This window comes from Anser anser (assembly GCF_964211835.1).
Source record: "Anser anser genome assembly, contig: HAP1_SCAFFOLD_40, whole genome shotgun sequence".
NCBI classification, from domain to species: Eukaryota; Metazoa; Chordata; class Aves; order Anseriformes; family Anatidae; genus Anser; species Anser anser.
Window position 1 is genome coordinate 216,473 of NW_028153557.1, and position 21,550 is coordinate 238,022.

The following is a 21,550-nucleotide window of genomic DNA, read 5'->3' on the forward strand; positions in this document are numbered from 1 at the left end:
GATGCAGTTTAGTGAGTCCAGAGAGTGCACCGGCTCCAATGGGGATGCACTGCAGTGAGTCCAGAGAGTGCAGTGGCACCACTGGGGATGGAGTGCAGTGAGTCCAGAGAGTGCACTGGCACCACTGGGGATGCACTGCAGTGAGTCCAGAGAGTGCTCTGGCACTACTGATCTGCACTACAGTGAGTCCAGTAATTGCACTGGCACCACTGGGGATGCACTGCAGTGAGTCCAGAGAGTGCAGTGGCACCACTGGGGATGCACTGCAGTGATTCCAGAGAGTGCACTGGCACCACTGGGAATGCACTGCAGTGAGTCCAGAGAGTGCACTGGCACCACTGGGGATGCAGTGCAGTGATTACAGAGAGTGCACTGGCACCACTGGGGATGCAGTGCAGTGAGCTCAGAGAGTGCACTGGCACCACTGGGGATGCACTGCAGTGAGTCCAGAGAGTGCAGTGGCACCATTAGCGATGCAGTGCACTGAGTCCAGAGAGTGCACTGGCACCACTGGGGATGCAGTGCACTGAGTCCAGAGAGTGCACTGTCAGCACTGGGGATGCACTGCAGTGAGTCCAGAGAGTGCACTGGCACCACTGGGGATGCACTGCAGTGAGTCCAGAGAGTGCACAGGCACCACTGGGGATGCAATGCAGTTAGTCCAGAGAGTGCACTGGCTCCACTGGGGATGCAGTGCAGTGAGTCCAGAGAGTGCACTGGCACCTTTGGGGATGCAGTGCCGTGAGTCCTGAGAGTGGAATGGCAACACAAGGGATGCACTGCAGTGAGTCCAGAGAGTGCACTGGCACCACTGGGGATGCAGTGCAGTGAGTCCAGAGAGTGCACTGGCACCACTGGGGATGCACTGCAGTGAGTCCAGAGAGTGCACTGGCACCTCTGGGGATGCACTGCAGTGAGTCCAGAGAGTGCACTGTCAGCACTGGGGATGCACTGCAGTGATTCCAGAGAGTGCACTGGCACCACTGGGGATGCAGTGCAGTGAGTCCAGAGAGAGCACTGGCACCACTGGGGATGCACTGCAGTGAGTCCTGAGAGTGCACTGACACCACTGGGGATGCACTGCAGTGAGTCCAGAGAGTGCACTGGCACCACTGGGGATGCAGTGCCGTGACTCCAGACAGTGCAATGGCACCACTGGCGATGCAGTGCAGTGAGTCCAGAGAGTGCACTGACACCAACTGTAACTGCACTGCTGTGAGTCCTGAGATTGCACTGGCACCACTGGGGTTGCAGTGCAGTGAGACCAGAGACTACACTGGCACCACTGGGGATGCACTGCAGTGAGTCCAGAGAATGCACTGGCACTAATGGGGATGCAGCGCAGTGACTCGAAAGAGTGCACTGGCACCACTGGGGATGCACTGCAGTGAGTCCGGAGAGTGCCCTGGCAACAATGGTGATGCAGTGCAGTGAGTCCAGAGAGTGCACTGGCACCACTGGGGATGCACTGCAGTGAGTCCAGAGAGTGCACTGGCACCACTGGGGATGCAGTGCAGTGAGTCCAGAGAGTGCACTGGCACCACTGGGGATGCAGTGCAGTGAGTCCAGAGAGTGCACTGGCACCACTGGGGATGCAGTGCAGTGAGTCCAGAGAGTGCACTGGCACCACTGGGGATGCACTGCAGTGAGTCCAGAGAGTGTACTGGCACCACAGGGGATGCACTGCAGTGAGTCCAGAGAGTGCAGTGGCACCACTGGGGATGCACCCCGGTGAGTCCAGAGAGTGCACTGGCACCACTGGGGATGCAATGCAGTGAGTTCAGAGAGTTCTCTGGCACCACTGGGGATGCAGTTTAGTGAGTCCAGAGAGTGCACCGGCTCCAATGGGGATACACTGCAGTGAGTCCAGAGAGTGCAGTGGCACCACAGGGGATGGAGTGCAGTGAGTCCAGAGAGTGCACTGGCACCACTGGGGATGCAGTGCAGTGAGTCCAGAGAGTGCTCTGGCACCACTGATCTGCACTACAGTGAGTCCAGTAATTGCACTGGCACCACTGGGGATGCACTGCTGTGAGTCCAGAGACTACACTGGCACCACTGTTGATGCAGTGCAGTGAGTCCAGAGAGTGCACTGGCACCACTGGGGATGCAGTGCACAAAGTCCAGAGAGTGCACTGTCAGCACTGGGAATGCAGTGCAGTGAGTCCAGAGAGAGCACTGGCACCACTGGGGATGCAGTGCAGTGAGTCCAGAGAGTGCACTGGCACCAGTGGGGATGCACTGCAGTGAGTCCAGAGAGTGCACTGGCACCACTGGGGATGCAGTGCAGTGACTCCAGACAGTGCACTGGCACCACTGGGGATGCACTGCAGTGATTCCAGAGAGTGCACTGGCACCACTGGGGATGCAGTGCAGTGAGTCCAGAGAGAGCACTGGCACCACTGGGGATGCAGTGCAGTGAGTCCAGACAGTGCACTGGCACCACTGGGGATGCAATGCAGTGAGTCCAGAGAGTGCACTGGCACCAGTGGGGATGCAGTGCAGTGAGTCCAGAGAGTGCACTGGCACCACTGGGGATGCACTGCAGTGAGTCCAGAGAGTGCACTGGCACCACTGGGGATGCACTGCAGTGAGTCCAGAGAGTGCACTGGCACCACTGGGGATGCACTGCAGTGAGTCCACAGAGTGCACTGGCACCACTGGGGATGCACTGCAGTGAGTGCAGAGAGTGCACTGGCACCGCTGCGGTTGCACCCCGGTGTTTTCAGAGAGTGCAGTGGCACCACTGGTGATGCAGTGCAGTGAGTCCAGAGAGTGCACTGGCACCACTGGGGATGCAGTGCAGTGAGTCCAGAGAGTGCACTGGCACCTTGGGGATGCACTGCAGTGAGTCCAGAGAGTGCACTGGCACCACTGGGGATGCACTGCCGTGAGTGCAGAGAGTGCACTGGCACCGCTGCGGTTGCACCCCGGTGTTTTCAGAGAGTGCAGTGGCACCACTGGTGATGCAGTGCAGTGAGTCCACAGAGTGCACTGGCTCCACTGGGGATGCACTGCAGTGAGTCCAGAGAGTGCACTGGCACCACTGGTGATGCAGTGCAATGAGTCCAGAGAGTGCACTGGCACCACTGGGGATGCACCCCGGTGAGTCCAGAGATTGCACTGGCACCACTGGGGATGCAGTGCAGTGAGTGCAGAGAGTGCACTGGCACCACTGGGGATGCACTGCAGTGAGTCCACAGAGTGCACTGGCACCACTGGGGATGCACTGCAGTGAGTCCAGAGAATGCACTGGCACTAATGGGGATGCAGTGCAGTGAGTCCAGAGAGTGCACTGGCACCACTGGGGATGCACTGCAGTGAGTCCAGAGAATGCACTGGCACTAATGGAGATGCAGTGCAGTGACTCGAAAGAGTGCAGTGGCACCACTGGGGATGCAGTGCAGGTAGTCCAGAGAGTGCACTGGCACCACTGATGATGCAGTGCAGTGAGTCCAGAGAGTGCACTGGCACCACTGGGGATGCACTGCAGTGAGTCCAGAGAGTGTACTGGCACCACAGGGGATGCACTGCAGTGAGTCCAGAGAGTGCACTGGCACCACTGGGGATACACTGCAGTGAGTTCTGAGAGTTCTCTGGCACCACTGGGGATGCAGTTTATTGAGTCCAGAGTGTGCACCGGCTCCAATGGGGATACACTGCAGTGAGTCCAGAGAGTGCAGTGGCCCCACTGGGGATGGAGTGCAGTGAGTCCAGAGAGTGCACTGGCACCACGGGGGATGCACTGCAGTGAGTCCAGAGAGTGCTCTGGCACCAATGATCTGCACTGCAGTGAGTCCAGAGAGTGCACTGGCACCACTGGGGATGCAGTGCCGTGAGTCCAGAGAGTGCACTGGCACGACTGGGGATGCAGTGCAGTGAGCTCAGAGAGTGCACTGGCACCTCAGGGGCTGCACTGCAGTGAGTCCAGAGAGTGCCCTTGCACCACTGGGGATTCACTGGAGTGAGTCCAGAGAGTGCACTGGCACCACTGGGGATGCAATGCAGTGAGTCCAGAGAGTGCACTGGCACCACTGGGGATGCACTGCAGTGAGTCCAGAGAGTGAACTGTCACCACTGGGGACGCAGCGCAGTGACTACAGAGAGTGCACTGGCACCACTGGGGATGCAGTTTAGTGAGTCCAGAGAATGCACCGGCTCCAATGGAGATACACTGCAGTGAGTCCAGAGAGTGCACTGGCTCCACTGGGGATGCAGTGCAGTGAGTCCAGAGAGTGCACTGGCACCATTGGGGATGCAGCACAGTGAGTCCAGAGAGTGCTCTGGCACCACTGAGCTGAACTGCAGTGAGTCCAGAGAGTGCACTGGCTCCACTGGGGATGCAGTGCAGTGAGAGCACAGAGTGCACTGGCACCACAGGGGTTACACTGCAGTGAGTCCAGAGAGTGCACTGGCACCATTGGGGATGCAGCACAGTGAGTCCAGAGAGTGCACTGGCACCACTGGGGATGCACTGCAGTGAGTAAAGAGAGTGCAGAGGCACCACTGGGGATGCAATGCAGTTAGTCCAGAGAGTGCACTGGCTCCACTGGGGATGCAGTGCAGTGAGTCCAGAGAGTGCACTGGCACCTTTGGGGATGCAGTGCAGTGAGTCCTGAGAGTGAAATGGCACCAGAAGGGATGCACTGCAGTGAGTCCAGAGAGTGCACTGGCACCACTGGGGATGCTGTGCAGTGAGTCCAGAGAGTGCACTGGCACCACTGGGGATGCAATGTGATGAGTCCAGAGAGTGCACTGGCACCACTGGGGATGCAGTGCAGTGAGTACAGATAGTGCACTGGCACCACTGGGGATGCACTGCAGTGATTCCGGAGAGTGCACTGGCATCACTGGGGATGCAGTGCAGTGAATCCAGAGAGAGCACTGGCACCACTGGGGATGCAGTGCAGTGAGTCCAGAGAGTGCACTGGCACCACTGGGGATGCACTGCAGTGAGTCCAGAGAGTGCACTGGCACCACTGGGGATGCACTGCAGTGACTCCAGACAGTGCACTGGCACCACTGGGGATGCAGTGCAGTGAGTCCAGAGAGTGCACTGGCACCACTGGGGATGCAGTGCAGTGAGTCCAGAGAGTGCACTGGCACCACTGGGGATGCACTGCCGTGAGTGCAGAGAGTGCACTGGCACCGCTGCGGTTGCACCCTGGTGTTTTCAGAGAGTGCAGTGGCACCACTGGTGAGGCAGTGCAGTGAGTCCAGAGAGTGCACTGGCACCACTGGGGATGCAGTGCAGTGAGTCCAGAGAGTGCACTGGCACCTTGGGGATGCACTGCAGTGAGTCCAGAGAGTGCACTGGCACCACTGGGGATGCACTGCCGTGAGTGCAGAGAGTACACTGGCACCGCTGCGGTTGCACCCCGGTGTTTTCAGAGAGTGCAGTGGCACCACTGGGGATGCAGTGCAGTGAGTCCAGAGAGTGCACTGGCACCACTGGGGATGCAGTGCAGTGAGTCCAGAGAGTGCACTGGCACCTTGGGGATGCACTGCAGTGAGTCCAGAGAGTGCACTGGCACCACTGGGGATGCACTGCCGTGAGTGCAGAGAGTGCACTGGCACCGCTGCGGTTGCACCCCGGTGTTTTCAGAGAGTGCAGTGGCACCACTGGTGATGCAGTGCAGTGAGTCCAGAGAGTGCACTGGCACCACTGGGGATGCAGTGCAGTGAGTCCAGAGAGTGCACTGTCATCACTGGGGATGCAGTGCAGTGAGTCCAGAGAGTGCACTGGCACCACTGGGGATGCAGTGTAGTGAGTCCAGAGAGTGCACTGGCACCTTGGGGATGCACTGCAGTGAGTCCAGAGAGTGCACTGGCTCCACTGGGGATGCACTGCAGTGAGTCCAGAGAGTGCACTGGCACCACTGGGGATGCAGTGCAGTGAGTCCAGAGAGTGCACTGGAACCACTGGGGATGCACTGCAGTGAGTCCAGAGAGTGCACTGGCACCACTGGGGATGCAGTGCAGTGAGTCCAGAGAGTGCACTGGAAACACAGGGGATACACTGCAGTGAGTCCAGAGAGTGCACTGGCACCACTGGGGATGCAGCACAGTGAGTCCAGAGAGTGCAATGTCACCACTGGGGATGCAGTGCAATGAGTCCAGAGAGTGTACTGGCACCACTGGGGATGCAGTGCAGTGAGTGCAGAGAGTGCACTAGCACAACAGGGGATGCACTGCAGTGAGTCCAGAGAGTGCACTGGCACCACTGGGGATGCAGTGCAGTGAGTCCAGAGAGTGCACTGGCACCACTGGTGATGCAGTGCAGTGAGTCCAGAGAGTACACTGGCACCACTGGTGATGCACTGCAGTGAGTCCAGAGAATGCACTGCCACTAATGGGGATGCAGTGCAGTGACTCGAAAGAGTGCACTGGCACCACTGCGGATGCAGTGCAGTGAGTCCGGAGAGTGCCCTGGCACAAATTGTGATGCAGTGCAGTGACTCCAGAGAGTGCACTGGCACCACTGGGGATGCAGTGCCGTGAGTCCAGAGAGTGCACTGGCACCACTGGGGATGCAGTGCAGTGAGTCCAGAGAGTGCACTGGCACCACTGGGGATGCAGTGCAGTGAGTCCAGAGAGTGCACTGGCACCACTGGGGATGCACTGCAGTGAGTCCAGAGAGTGTACTGGCACCACAGGGGATGCACTCCATTGAGTACAGAGAGTGCACTGGCACCTTTGGGGATGCACTGCATTGTCTGCAGAGAGTGCCCTGGCACCACTGTGGATTCAGTTCAGTGACTCGAAAGAGTGCACTGGCACCACTGGGGATGCAGTGCAGTGAGTCCAGAGAGTGCACTGGCACCACTGGGGATGCACTGCAGTGAGTCCTGAGAGTGCAATGGCACCACTGGGGATGCACTGCAGTGAGTCCAGAGAGTGCACTGGCACCACTGGGGATGCAGTGCAGTGAGTCCAGAGAGTGCATTGGCACCACTGGGGATGCACTGCAGTGAGTCCAGAGAGTGCACTGGCACCTAAGGGGCTGCACTGCAGTGAGTCCAGAGAGTGCACTGGCACCACTGGGGCTGCACTGCAGTGAGTCCAGAGAGTGCACTGGCACCAGTGGGGATGCAGTGCAGTGAGCTCAGAGAGTGCACTGGCACCACAGGGCATACACTGCAGTGAGTCCAGCGAGTGCACTGGCACCACTGGGGATGCAGCACAGTGAGTCCAGAGAGTGCACTGTCACCACTGGGGATGCAGCGCAGTGAATACAGAGAGTGCACTGGCACCACTGGGGATGCACTGCAGTGAGTCCAGAGAGTGCACTGGCACCACTGGGGATGCACTGCAGTGGGTCCAGAGAGTGCACTGGCACCACTAGGGTGTAGTGCAGTGAGTCCACAGAGTGCACCGGCACCACTGGGGATGCAGTGCAGTGAGTCCAGAGATTGCACTGGCACCACTGGGGATGCAGTGCAGTGAGTCCACAAAGTGCACTGGCACCACTGGTGATGCAGTGCAGTGAGTCCAGAGAGTTCACTGGCACCACAGGGGATGCAGTGCTGTGAGTCCAGAGATTGCACTGGCACCACTGGGGATGCAGTGCAGTGAGTCCAGAGAGTGCACTGGCACCACTGGGGATGCAGTGCAGTGAGTCCGGAGAGTGCACTGGCTCCAATGGGGATGCACTGCAGTGAGTCCAGAGAGTGCACTGGCACCACTGGGGATACAATGCAGTGTGTCCAGAGAGTGCAATGGAACCACTGGGGATGCACTGCAGTGAGTCCAGAGAGTGCACTGGCACCACTGGGGATGCAGTGCAGTGAGTCCAGAGAGTGCACTGGCACCACTGGGGATGCACTGCAGTGAGTCCAGAGAGTGCACTGGCACCACCGGCGCTGCACTGCAGTGAGTCCAGAGAGTGCACTGACACCACTGGGAATGCACTGCAGTGAGTACTGAGAGTGCACTGGCACCACTGGGGATGCAGTTCAGTGAGTCCAGAGAGTGCACTGGAACCACAGGGGATACACTGCAGTGAGTCCAGAGAGTGCACTGGCACCACTGGGGATGCAGCACAGTGAGTCCAGAGAGTGCAATGTCACCACTGGGGATGCAGTGCAGTGAGTCCAGAGAGTGCACTGGCACCACTGGGGATGCACTGCAGTGAGTTCAGAGAGTGAACTGGCACCACTGGGGATGCAGTGAAGTGAGTCCAGAGAGTGTACTGGCACCACCGGGGATTCACTGCAGTGAGTCCAGAGAGTGCACTGACACCACTGGGAATGCAGTGCAGTGAGTACAGAGAGTGCACTGGCACCTCAGGGGCTGCACTGCAGTGAGTCCAGAGAGTGCACTGGCACCACTGGGGATTCACTGCAGTGAGTCCAGAGAGTGCACTGGCACCAGTGGGGATGCACTGCAGTGAGTCCAGAGATTGCACTGGCACCATTGGCGATGCAGTACACTGAGTCCAGAGAGTGCACTGGCACCACTGTTGATGCAGTGCAGTGAGTCCAGAGAGTGCACTGGCACCACTGGGGATGCACTGCAGTGAGTCCAGAGAGTGTACTGGCACCACAGGGGATGCACTGCAGTGAGTCCAGAGAGTGCACTGGCACCACTGGGGATGCACCCCGGTGAGTCCAGAGAGTGTACTGGCACCACAGGGGATGCACTGCAGTGAGTCCAGAGAGTGTACTGGCACCACAGGGGATGCACTGCAGTGAGTCCAGAGAGTTCTCTGGCACCACTGGGGATGCAGTTTAGTGAGTCCAGAGAGTGCACTGGCTCCAATGGGGATGCACTGCAGTGAGTACAGAGAGTGCACTGGCACCACTGGGGATGCAGTGCAGTGAGTCCAGAGTGTGCACTGGCACCACTGGGGATGCACTGCAGTGAGTCCAGAGAGTGCACTGGCACCACTGGGGATGCACAACGGTGAGTTCTGAGAGTTCTCTGGCACCACTGGGGATGCAGTTTATTGAGTCCAGAGAGTGCACCGGCTCCAATGGGGATACACTGCAGTGAGTCCAGAGAGTGCACTGGCACCACTGGGGATGCAGTGCAGTGAGTCCAGAGAGTGCTCTGGCACCAATGATCTGCACTGCAGTGAGTCCAGAGAGTGCACTGGCACCACTGGGGATGCACTGCAGTGAGTCCAGAGAGTGCACTGGCACCACTGGGGATGCAGTGCAGCGAGTCCAGAAAGTGCACTGGCACCAATGATCTGCACTGCAGTGAGTCCAGAGAGTGCACTGGCACCTCTGGGGATGCAGTGCAGTGAGTCCAGAGAGTGCACTGGCACCACTGGGGATGCAGTGCAGTGAGACCAGAGAGTGCTCTGGCACCAATGATCTGCACTGCGGTGAGTCCAGAGAATGCACTGGCACCACTGGGGATGCAGTGCAGTGAGTCCAGAGAGTGCACTGGCACCACTGCGGATGCAGTGCAGTGAGTCCACAGAGTGCACTGGCTCCACTGGGGATGCACTGCAGTGAGTCCAGAGAGTGCACTGGCTCCACTGGGGATGCAGTGCAGTGAGTCCAGAGAGTGCACTGGCTACACTGGGAATGCAGTACAGTGAGTCCAGAGAGTGCACTGGCACCACTGGGGATGCACTGCAGTGAGTCCAGAGAGTGCAGTGGCACCATTGGGGATACAGTGCAGTGAGTCCAGAGAGTGCACTGGCACCACTGGGGATGCAGTGCAGTGAGTTAAGAGAGTACACTGGTACCAATGTGGATGCAGTGCAGTGAGTCCAGAGAGTGCACTGTCACCACTGGTGATGCAGTGCAATGAGTCCAGAGAGCCACTGGCACCACTGGGGATGCAGTGCAGTGAGTCCAGAGAGTGAACTTGCACCACTGGGGATGCAGTGCAGTGAGACCAGAGAGTGCACTGGCACCACTGGGGATGCAGTGCAGTGAGTCCGGAGAGTGCAATGGCACCACAGGGGATGCACTGCAGTGAGCCCAGAGAGTGCCCTGGCACCACTGGGGATGCAGTGCAGTGAGTCCAGAGACTGCACTGGCCCCTGGGGATGCAGTGCAGTGAGTCCAGAGAGTGCACTGGCACCAACTGGAGCTGCACTGCTGTGAGTCCTGAGATTGCACTGGCACCACTGGGGTTGCAGTGCAGTGAGACCAGAGACTACACTGGCACCACTGGGGATGCACTGCAGTGAGTCCAGAGAATGCACTGGCACTAATGGGGATGCAGTGCAGTGACTCGAAAGAGTGCACTGGCACCACTGGGGATGCACTGCAGTGAGTCCGGAGAGTGCCCTGGCACCAATGGTGATGCAGTGCAGTGAGTACAGAGAGTGCACTGGCACCACTGGGGATGCAGTGCAGTGAGTCCAGAGAGTGCACTGTCAGCACTGGGGATGCAGTGCAGTGAGTCCAGAGAGTGCACTGGCACCACAGGGGATGCAGTGCAGTGAGTCGAGAGAGTGCACTGGCCCCACATGGGATGCACTGCAGTGAGTCCAGAGAGTGCACTGGCACCACTGGGGATGCAATGCAGTGAGTCCAGGGAGTTCTCTGGCACCACTGGGGATGCGGTTTAGTGAGTCCAGAGAGTGCACCGGCTCCAATGGGGATAGACTGCAGTGAGTCCAGAGAGTGCAGTGGCACCACTGGGGATGGAGTGCAGTGAGTCCAGAGAGTGCACTGGCACCACTGGGGATGCAGTGCCGTGAGTCCAGAGAGTGCACTGGCACGACTGGGGATGCAGTGCAGTGAGCTCAGAGAGTGCACTGGCACCTCAGGGGCTGAACTGCAGTGAGTCCAGAGAGTGCCCTTGCACCACTGGGGATTCACTGGAGTGAGTCCAGAGAGTGCAGTGGCACCACTGGGGATGCAATGCAGTGAGTCCAGAGAGTGCACTGGCACCACTGGGGATGCACTGCATTGATTCCAGAGAGTGCACTGTCACCACTGGGGACGCAGCGCAGTGACTACAGAGAGTGCACTGGCACCACTGGGGATGCAGTTTAGTGAGTCCAGAGAGTGAACTGTCACCACTGGGGACGCAGCGCAGTGACTACAGAGAGTGCACTGGCTCCACTGGGGATGCAGTTTAGTGAGTCCAGAGAGTGCACTGTCACCACTGGGGATGCAGCGCAGTGACTACAGAGAGTGCAATGGCACCACTGAGGATGCACTGCAGTGAGTCCAGAGAGTGCACTGGCACCAGTGGGGATGCACTGCAGTGGGTCCAGAGAGTGAACTGGCACCACTGGGGATGCAGTGCAGTGAGTCCAGAGAGTGCACTGGCACCACTGGGGATGCACTGCAGTGAGTCCAGAGATTGCACTGGCACCACTGGGGTTGCAGTGCACTGAGTACACAAAGTGCACTGGCACCACTGGTGATGCACTGCAGTGAGTCCAGAGAGTTCACTGGCACCACTGGGGATGCAGTGCAGTGAGTCCAGAGATTGCACTGGCACCACTGGGGATGCAGTGCAGTGAGTCCAGAGAGTGCACTGGCACCACTGGGGATGCAGTGCAGTGAGTCCAGAGAGTGAACTGGCACCGCTGGGGTTGCAGTGCAGTGAGTCCAGAGAGTGCACTGGGACCACCGGGGATTCACTGCAGTGAGTACAGAGAGTGCACTGGCACCTCAGGGGCTGCACTGCAGTGAGTCCACAGAGTGTACTGGCACCACAGGGGATACACTGCAGTGAGTCCAGAGAGTGCACTGGCACCACTAGGGATGCAGCACAGTGAGTCCAGAGAGTGAACTGTCACCACTGGGGACACAGCGCAGTGACTACAGAGAGTGCACTGGCACCACTGGGGATGCAATGCAGTGAATCCAGAGAGTACTCTGGCACCAGTGGGGATGCACTGCAGTGGGTCCAGAGCGTGCACTGGAACCACTGGAGATGCAGTGCAGTGAGTCCAGAGAGTGCACTGGCACCACTGGGGATGAACTGCAGTGAGTCCAGAGAGTGCACTGGCACCACTGGGGATGCACTGCAGTGAGTCCAGAGAGTGCACTGGCACCACTGGTGATGCACTGCAGTGAGTCCAGAGAGTGCACTGGCACCACTGGGGATGCAGTGCAGTGAGTCCAGAGAGTGCACTGGCACCACTGGAGATGCACTGCAGTGAGTCCAGAGAGTGCACTGGCTCCACTGGGGATGCACTGCACTGAGTCCAGAGAGTGCACTGGCACCACAGGGGATGCAATGCAGTGAGTCCAGAGAGTTCTCTGGAACCACTGGGGATGCAGTTTAGTGAGTCCAGAGAGTGCACCGGCTCCAATGGGGATGCACTGCAGTGAGTCCAGAGAGTGCAGTGGCACCACTGGGGATGGAGTGCAGTGAGTCCAGAGAGTGCACTGACACCACTGGGGATGCAGTGCAGTGAGTCCAGAGAGTGCTCTGGCACCACTGATCTGCACTACAGTGAGTCCAGTAATTGCACTGGCACCACTGGGGATGCACTGCAGTGAGTCCAGAGAGTGCAGTGGCACCACTGGGGATGCACTGCAGTGATTCCAGAGAGTGCACTGGCACCACTGGCGATGCACTGCAGTGAGTCCAGAGAGTGCACTGGCACCACTGGGGATGCAGTGCAGTGATTACAGAGAGTGCACTGGCACCACTGGGGATGCAGTGCAGTGAGCTCAGAGAGTGCACTGGCACCACTGGGGATGCATTGCAGTGAGTCCAGAGAGTGCACTGGCACCACTGGGGATGCAGTGCAGTGAGTCCAGAGAGTGCACTGACACCACTGGGGATGCACTGCAGTGAGTCCAGAGAGTGCACTGGCACCACTGGGGATGCAGTGCCGTGACTCCAGACAGTGCAATGGCACCACTGGCGATGCAGTGCAGTGAGCCCAGAGAGTGCACTGGCACCAACTGGAACTGCACTGCTGTGAGTCCTGAGATTGCACTGGTACCACTGGGGTTGCAGTGCAGTGAGACCAGAGACTACACTGGCACCACTGGGGATGCACTGCAGTGAGTCCAGAGAATGCACTGGCACTAATGGGGATGCAGTGCAGTGAGTCCACAGAGTGCACTGGCACCACTGGCGATGCACTGCAGTGAGTCCAGAGAGTGCACTGGCACCACTGCGGATGCACTGCAGTGAGTCCAGAGAGTGCACTGGCACCACTGGGGATGCACTGCCGTGAGTGCAGAGAGTGCACTGGCACCGCTGCCGTTGCACCCCGGTGTTTTCAGAGAGTGCAGTGGCACCACTGCGGATGCACTGCAGTGAGTCCAGAGAGTGCACTGGCACCACTGGGGATGCACTGCCGTGAGTGCAGAGAGTGCACTGGCACCGCTGCCGTTGCACCCCGGTGTTTTCAGAGAGTGCAGTGGCACCACTGGTGATGCAGTGCAGTGAGTCCAGAGAGTGCACTGACACCACTGGGGATGCAGTGCAGTGAGTCCAGAGAGTGCACTGGCACCTTGGGGATGCACTGCAGTGAGTCCAGAGAGTGCACTGGCACCACTGGGGATGCACTGCCGTGAGTGCAGAGAGTGCACTGGCACCGCTGCGGTTGCACCCCGGTGTTTTCAGAGAGTGCAGTGGCAGCACTGGTGATGCAGTGCAGTGAGTCCAGAGAGTGCACTGGCACCACTGGAGATGCAGTGCAGTGTGTCCAGAGAGTGCACTGTCATCACTGGGGATGTACTGCTGTGAGCCCAGAGAGTGCACTGGCACCACTGGGGATGCACTGCAGTGAGTCCAGAGAGTGCACTGGCACCTTGGGGATGCAGTGCAGTGAGTCCAGAGAGTGCACTGGCACCACTGGGGATGCAGTGCAGTGAGTCCACAGAGTGCACTGGCTCCACTGGGGATGCACTGCAGTGAGTCCACAGAGTGCACTGGCACCACTGGTGATGCAGTGCAATGAGTCCAGAGAGTGCACTGGCACCACTGGGGATGCAGTGCAGTGAGTCCAGAGAGTGCACTGGCACCACTGGGGATGCACCCCGGTGAGTCCAGAGATTGCACTGGCACCACTGGGGATGCAGTGCAGTGAGTGCAGAGAGTGCACTGGCACCACTGGGGATGCACTGCAGTGAGTCCACAGAGTGCACTGGCACCACTGGGGATGCACTGCAGTGAGTCCAGAGAATGCACTGGCACTAATGGGGATGCAGTGCAGTGAGTCCAGAGAGTGCACTGGCACCACTGGGGATGCACTGCAGTGAGTCCAGAGAATGCACTGGCACTAATGGAGATGCAGTGCAGTGACTCGAAAGAGTGCACTGGCACCACTGGGGATGCAGTGCAGGTAGTCCAGAGAGTGCACTGGCACCACTGATGATGCAGTGCAGTGAGTCCAGAGAGTGCACTGGCACCACTGGGGATGCAGTGCAGTGAGTCCACAGAGTGCACTGGCTCCACTGGGGATGCACTGCAGTTAGTCCAGAGAGTGCACTGGCACCACTGGGGATGCAGTGCAGTGAGTCCAGAGAGTGCACTGGCACCACTGTTGATGCAGTGCAGTGAGTCCAGAGAGTGCACTGGCACCACTGGGGATGCAGTGCACTGAGTCCAGAGAGTGCACTGTCAGCACTGGGGATGCAGTGCAGTGAGTCCAGAGAGTGCACTGGCACCACTGGGGATGCAATGTGATGAGTCCAGAGAGTGCACTGGCACCACTGTTGATGCAGTGCAGTGAGTCCAGAGAGTGCACTGGCACCACTGGGGATGCACTGCAGTGATTCCAGAGAGTGCACTGGCACCACTGGGGATGCAGTGCAGTGAGTCCAGAGAGAGCACTGGCACCACTGGGGATGCAGTGCAGTGACTCCAGACAGTGCACTGGCACCACTGGGGATGCAATGCAGTGAGTCCAGAGAGTGCACTGGCACCACTGGGGATGCAGTGCAGTGAGTCCAGAGAGTGCACTGGCACCACTGGGGATGCACTGCAGTGAGTCCAGAGAGTGCACTGGCACCACTGGGGATGCACTGCAGTGAGTCCAGAGAGTGCACTGGCACCACTCGGGATGCAGTGCAGTGAGTCCACAGAGTGCACTGGCACCACTGGGGATGCACTGCAGTGAGTCCAGAGAGTGCACTGGCACCACTGCGGATGCACTGCAGTGAGTCCAGAGAGTGCACTGGCACCACTGGGGATGCACTGCCGTGAGTGCAGAGAGTGCACTGGCACCGCTGCCGTTGCACCCCGGTGTTTTCAGAGAGTGCAGTGGCACCACTGGTGATGCAGTGCAGTGAGTCCAGAGAGTGCACTGGCACCACTGGGGATGCACTGCAGTGAGTCCAGAGAGTGCACTGGCACCTTGGGGATGCACTGCAGTGAGTCCAGAGAGTGCACTGGCACCACTGGGGATGCACTGCCGTGAGTGCAGAGAGTGCACTGGCACCGCTGCGGTTGCACCCCGGTGTTTTCAGAGAGTGCAGTGGCAGCACTGGTGATGCAGTGCAGTGAGTCCAGAGAGTGCACTGGCACCACTGGAGATGCAGTGCAGGTTGTCCAGAGAGTGCACTGTCATCACTGGGGATGCAGTGCAGTGAGTCCAGAGAGTGCACTGGCACCACTGGGGATGCAGTGTAGTGAGTCCAGAGAGTGCACTGGCACCTTGGGGATGCAGTGCAGTGAGTCCAGAGAGTGCACTGGCACCACTGGGGATGCAGTGCAGTGAGTCCACAGAGTGCACTGGCTCCACTGGGGATGCACTGCAGTGAGTCCAGAGAGTGCACTGGCACCACTGGTGATGCAGTGCAATGAGTCCAGAGAGTGCACTGGCACCACTGGGGATGCAGTGCAGTGAGTCCAGAGAGTGCACTGGCACCACTGGGGATGCACCCCGGTGAGTCCAGAGATTGCACTGGCACCACTGGGGATGCAGTGCAGTGAGTGCAGAGAGTGCACTGGCACCACTGGGGATGCAGTGCAGTGAGTGCAGAGAGTGCACTGGCACCACTGGGGATGCACTGCAGTGAGTCCAGAGAATGCACTGGCACTAATGGGGATGCAGTGCAGTGAGTCCAGAGAGTGCACTGGCACCACTGGGGATGCACTGCAGTGAGTCCAGAGAATGCACTGGCACTAATGGAGATGCAGTGCAGTGACTCGAAAGAGTGCACTGGCACCACTGGGGATGCAGTGCAGGTAGTCCAGAGATTGCACTGGCACCACTGATGATGCAGTGCAGTGAGTCCAGAGAGTGCACTGGCACCACTGGGGATGCACTGCAGTGAGTCCAGAGAGTGTACTGGCACCACAGGGGATGCACTGCAGTGAGTCCAGAGAGTGCACTGGCACCACTGGGGATGCAATGTGATGAGTCCAGAGAGTGCACTGGCACCACTGTTGATGCAGTGCAGTGAGTCCAGAGAGTGCACTGGCACCACTGGGGATGCACTGCAGTGATTCCAGAGAGTGCACTGGCACCACTGGGGATGCAGTGCAGTGAGTCCAGAGAGAGCACTGGCACCACTGGGGATGCACTGCAGTGATTCCAGAGAGTGCACTGGCACCACTGGGGATGCACTGCAGTGAGTCCAGAGAGTGCACTGGCACCACTGGGGATGCACTGCCGTGAGTGCAGAGAGTGCACTGCCACCGCTGCGGTTGCACCCCGGTGTTTTCAGAGAGTGCAGTGGCACCACTGGGGATGCAGTGCAGTGAGTCCAGAGACTGCACTGGCACCACTGGGGATGCAGTGCAGTGAGTCCAGAGAGTGCACTGGCACCTTGGGGATGCAGTGCAGTGAGTCCAGAGAGTGCACTGGCACCACTGGGGATGCAGTGCAGTGAGTCCACAGAGTGCACTGGCTCCACTGGGGATGCACTGCAGTTAGTCCAGAGAGTGCACTGGCACCACTGGGGATGCAGTGCAGTGAGTCCAGAGAGAGCACTGGCACCACTGGGGATGCAGTGCAGTGAGTCCAGAGAGTGCACAGGCACCTTGGGGATGCACTGCAGTGAGTCCAGAGAGTGCACTGGCACCACTGCGGATGCAGTGCAGTGACTCCAGACAGTGCACTGGCACCACTGGGGATGCACTGCAGTGATTCCAGAGAGTGCACTGGCACCACTGGGGATGCACTGCAGTGAGTCCAGAGAGAGCACTGGCACCACTGAGGATGCAGTGCAGTGAGTCCAGAGAGTGCACTGGCACCTTGGGGATGCACTGCAGTGAGTCCAGAGAGTGCACTGGCACCACTGGGGATGCAGTGCAGTGAGTCCAGAGAGTGCACTGGCACCACTGGGGATGCACTGCAGTGAGTCCAGAGAGTGCACTGGCACCACTGGGGATGCAGTGCAGTGAGTCCAGAGAGTGCACTGGCACCACTGGGGATGCACTGCAGTGAGTCCAGAGAGTGCACTGGCACCACTGGGGATGCAGTGCAGTGAGTCCAGAGAGTGCACTGGCACCACTGGCGATGCACTGCAGTGAGTCCAGAGAGTGCACTGGCACCACTGCGGATGCACTGCAGTGAGTCCAGAGAGTGCACTGGCACCACTGGGGATGCACTGCCGTGAGTCCACAGAGTGCACTGGCACCACTGGGGATGCAGTGCAGTGAGTCCAGAGAATGCACTGGCACTAATGTGGATGCAGTGCAGTGAGTCCAGAGAGTGCACTGGCACCACTGGGGATGCACTGCAGTGAGTCCAGAGAATGCACTGGCACTAATGGAGATGCAGTGCAGTGACTCGAAAGAGTGCACTTTCACCACTGGGGATGCAGTGCAGGTAGTCCAGAGAGTGCACTGGCACCACTGATGATGCAGTGCAGTGAGTCCAGAGAGTGCACTGGCACCACTGGGGATGCACTGCAGTGAGTCCAGAGAGTGTACTGGCACCACAGGGGATGCACTGCAGTGAGTCCAGAGAGTGCACTGGCACCACTGGGGATGCAGTGCAGTGAGTTCTGAGAGTTCTCTGGCACCACTGGGGATGCAGTTTATTGAGTCCAGAGAGTGCACCGGCTCCAATGGGGATACACTGCAGTGAGTCCAGAGAGTGCAGTGGCCCCACTGGGGATGGAGTGCAGTGAGTCCAGAGAGTGCACTGGCACCACTGGGGATGCAGTGCAGAGAGTCCAGAGAGTGCTCTGGCACCAATGATCTGCACTGCAGTGAGTCCAGAGAGTGCACTGGCACGACTGGGGATGCAGTGCAGTGAGTCCAGAGAGTGTACTGGCACCACAAGGGACTCACTGCAGTGAGTCCAGAGAGTGCACTGACACCACTGGGAATGCAGTGCAGTGAGTACAGAGAGTGCACTGTCACCTCAGGGGCTGCACTGCAGTGAGTCCAGAGAGTGCACTGGCACCACTGGGGATTCACTGGAGTGAGTCCAGAGAGTGCACTGGCACCACTGGGGATGCAGTGCAGTGAGTCCAGAGAGTGCACTGGCACCACTGGGATGCAGTGCACTGAGTCCACAGAGTGCACTGGCACCACAGGAGATACACTGCAGTGAGTCCAGAGAGTGCACTGGCACCACTGGGGATGCACTGCCGTGAGTGCAGAGAGTGCACTGGCACCGCTGCGGTTGCACCCCGGTGTTTTCAGAGAGTGCACTGGCACCACTGGGGATGCAGTGCAGTGAGTCGAGAGAGTGCACTGGCACCACTGGGGATGCAGTGCAGTGAGTCCAGAGAGTGCACTGGCACCTTGGGGATGCAGTGCAGTGAGTCCAGAGAGTGCACTGGCACCACTGGGGATGCAGTGCAGTGAGTCCACAGAGTGCACTGGCTCCACTGGGGATGCACTGCAGTTAGTCCAGAGAGTGCACTGGCACCACTGGGGATGCAGTGCAGTGAGTCCGTAGAGTGCACTGGCACCACTGTTGATGCAGTGCAGTGAGTCCAGAGAGTGCACTGGCACCACTGGGGATGCAGTGCACTGAGTCCAGAGAGTGCACTGTCAGCACTGGGTATGCAGTGCAGTGAGTCCAGAGAGTGCACTGGCACCACTGGGGATGCAATGTGATGAGTCCAGAGAGTGCACTGGCACCACTGTTGATGCAGTGCAGTGAGTCCAGAGAGTGCACTGGCACCACTGGGGATGCACTGCAGTGATTCCAGAGAGTGCACTGGCACCACTGGGGATGCAGTGCAGTGAGTCCAGAGAGAGCACTGGCACCACTGGGGATGCACTGCAGTGATTCCAGAGAGTGCACTGGCACCACTGGGGATGCACTGCAGTGAGTCCAGAGAGTGCACTGGCACCACTGGGGATGCAGTGCAGTGAGTCCAGAGAGTGCACTGGCACCACTGGGGATGCACTGCAGTGATTCCAGAGAGTGCACTGGCACCACTGGGGATGCAGTGCAGTGAGTCCAGAGAGAGCACTGGCACCACTGGGGATGCAGTGCAGTGAGTCCACAGAGTGCACTGGCACCTTGGGGATGCACTGCAGTGAGTCCAGAGAGTGCACTGGCACCACTGGGGATGCAGTGCAGTGACTCCATACAGTGCACTGGCACCACTGGGGATGCAATGCAGTGAGTCCAGAGAGTGCACTGGCACCACTGGGGATGCAGTGCAGTGAGTCCAGAGAGTGCACTGGCACCACTGGGGATGCAGTGCAGTGAGTCCACAGAGTGCACTGGCACCACTGGCGATGCACTGCAGTGAGTCCAGAGAGTGCGCTGGCACCACTGCGGATGCACTGCAGTGAGTCCAGAGAGTGCACTGGCACCACTGGGGATGCACTGCCGTGAGTGCAGAGAGTGCACTGGCACCGCTGCGGTTGCACCCCGGTGTTTTCAGGGAGTGCAGTGGCACCACTGGTGATGCAGTGCATTGAGTCCAGAGAGTTCACTGGCACCACTGGGGATGCAGTGCAGTGAGTCCAGAGAGTGCACTGGCACCTTGGGGATGCACTGCAGTGAGTCCAGAGAGTACACTGGCACCACTGGGGATGCACTGCCGTGAGTGCAGAGAGTGCACTGGCACCGCTGCGGTTGCACCCCGGTGTTTTCAGAGAGTGCAGTGGCAGCACTGGTGATGCAGTGCAGTGAGTCCAGAGAGCGCACTGGCACCACTGGAGATGCACTGCTGTGAGTCCAGAGAGTGCACTGGCACCACTGGGGATGCACTGCAGTGAGTCCAGAGAGTGCACTGGCACCTTGGGGATGCAGTGCAGTGAGTCCAGAGAGTGCACTGGCACCACTGGGTATGCAGTGCAGTGAGTCCACAGAGTGCACTGGCTCCACTGGGGATGCACTGCAGTGAGTCCAGAGAGTGCACTGGCACCACTGGGGATACACCGCAGTGAGTTCTGAGAGTTCTCTGGCACCACTGGGGATGCAGTTTATTGAGTCCAGAGAGTGCACCGGCTCCAATGGGGATACACTGCAGTGAGTCCAGAGAGTGCAGTGGCCCCACTGGGGATGGAGTGCAGTGAGTCCAGAGAGTGCACTGGCTCCACTGGGGATGCAGTGCAGTGAGTCCAGAGAGTGCACTGGCACCAATGATCTGCACTGCAGTGAGTCCAGAGAGTGCACTGGCCCCACTGGGGATGCAGTGCCGTGAGTCCAGAGAGTGCACTGGCACGACTGGGGATGCAGTGCAGTGAGCTCAGAGAGTGCACTGGCACCTCAGGGGCTGCACTGCAGTGAGTCCAGAGAGTGCCCTTGCACCACTGGGGATTCACTGGAGTGAGTCCAGAGAGTGCACTGGCACCACTGGGGATGCAATGCAGTGAGTCCAGAGAGTGCACTGGCACCACTGGGGATGCACTGCAGTGAGTCCAGAGAGTGCACTGGCACCACTGCGGATGCACTGCAGTGAGTCCAGAGAGTGCACTGGCACCACTGGGGATGCACTGCCGTGAGTGCAGAGAGTGCACTGGCACCGCTGCGGTTGCACCCCGGTGTTTTCAGAGAGTGCAGTGGCAGCACTGGTGATGCAGTGCAGTGAGTCCAGAGAGTGCACTGGCACCATTGGAGATGCAGTGCAGTGTGTCCAGAGAGTGCACTGTCATCACTGGGGATGCACTGCTGTGAGTCCAGAGAGTGCACTGGCACCACTGGGGATGCACTGCAGTGAGTACAGAGAGTGCACTGGCACCTTGGGGATGCAGTGCAGTGAGTCCACAGAGTGCACTGGCTCCACTGGGGATGCACTGCAGTGAGTCCAGAGAGTGCACTGGCACCACTGGTGATGCAGTGCAATGAGTCCAGAGAGTGCACTGGCACCACTGGGGATGCACTGCAGTGAGTCCAGAGAGTGCACTGGCACCACTGGGGATGCACCCCGGTGAGTCCAGAGATTGCACTGGCACCACTGGGGATGCAGTGCAGTGAGTGCAGAGAGTGCACTGGCACCACTGGGGATGCACTGCAGTGAGTCCACAGAGTGCACTGGCACCACTGGGGATGCACTGCAGTGAGTCCAGAGAATGCACTGGCACTAATGGGGATGCAGTGCAGTGAGTCCAGAGAGTGCACTGGCACCACTGGTGATGCACTGCAGTGAGTCCAGAGAATGCACTGGCACTAATGGAGATGCAGTGCAGTGACTCGAAAGAGTACACTGGCACCACTGGGGATGCAGTGCAGGTAGTCCAGAGAGTGCACTGGCACCACTGATGATGCAGTGCAGTGAGTCCAGAGAGTGCACTGGCA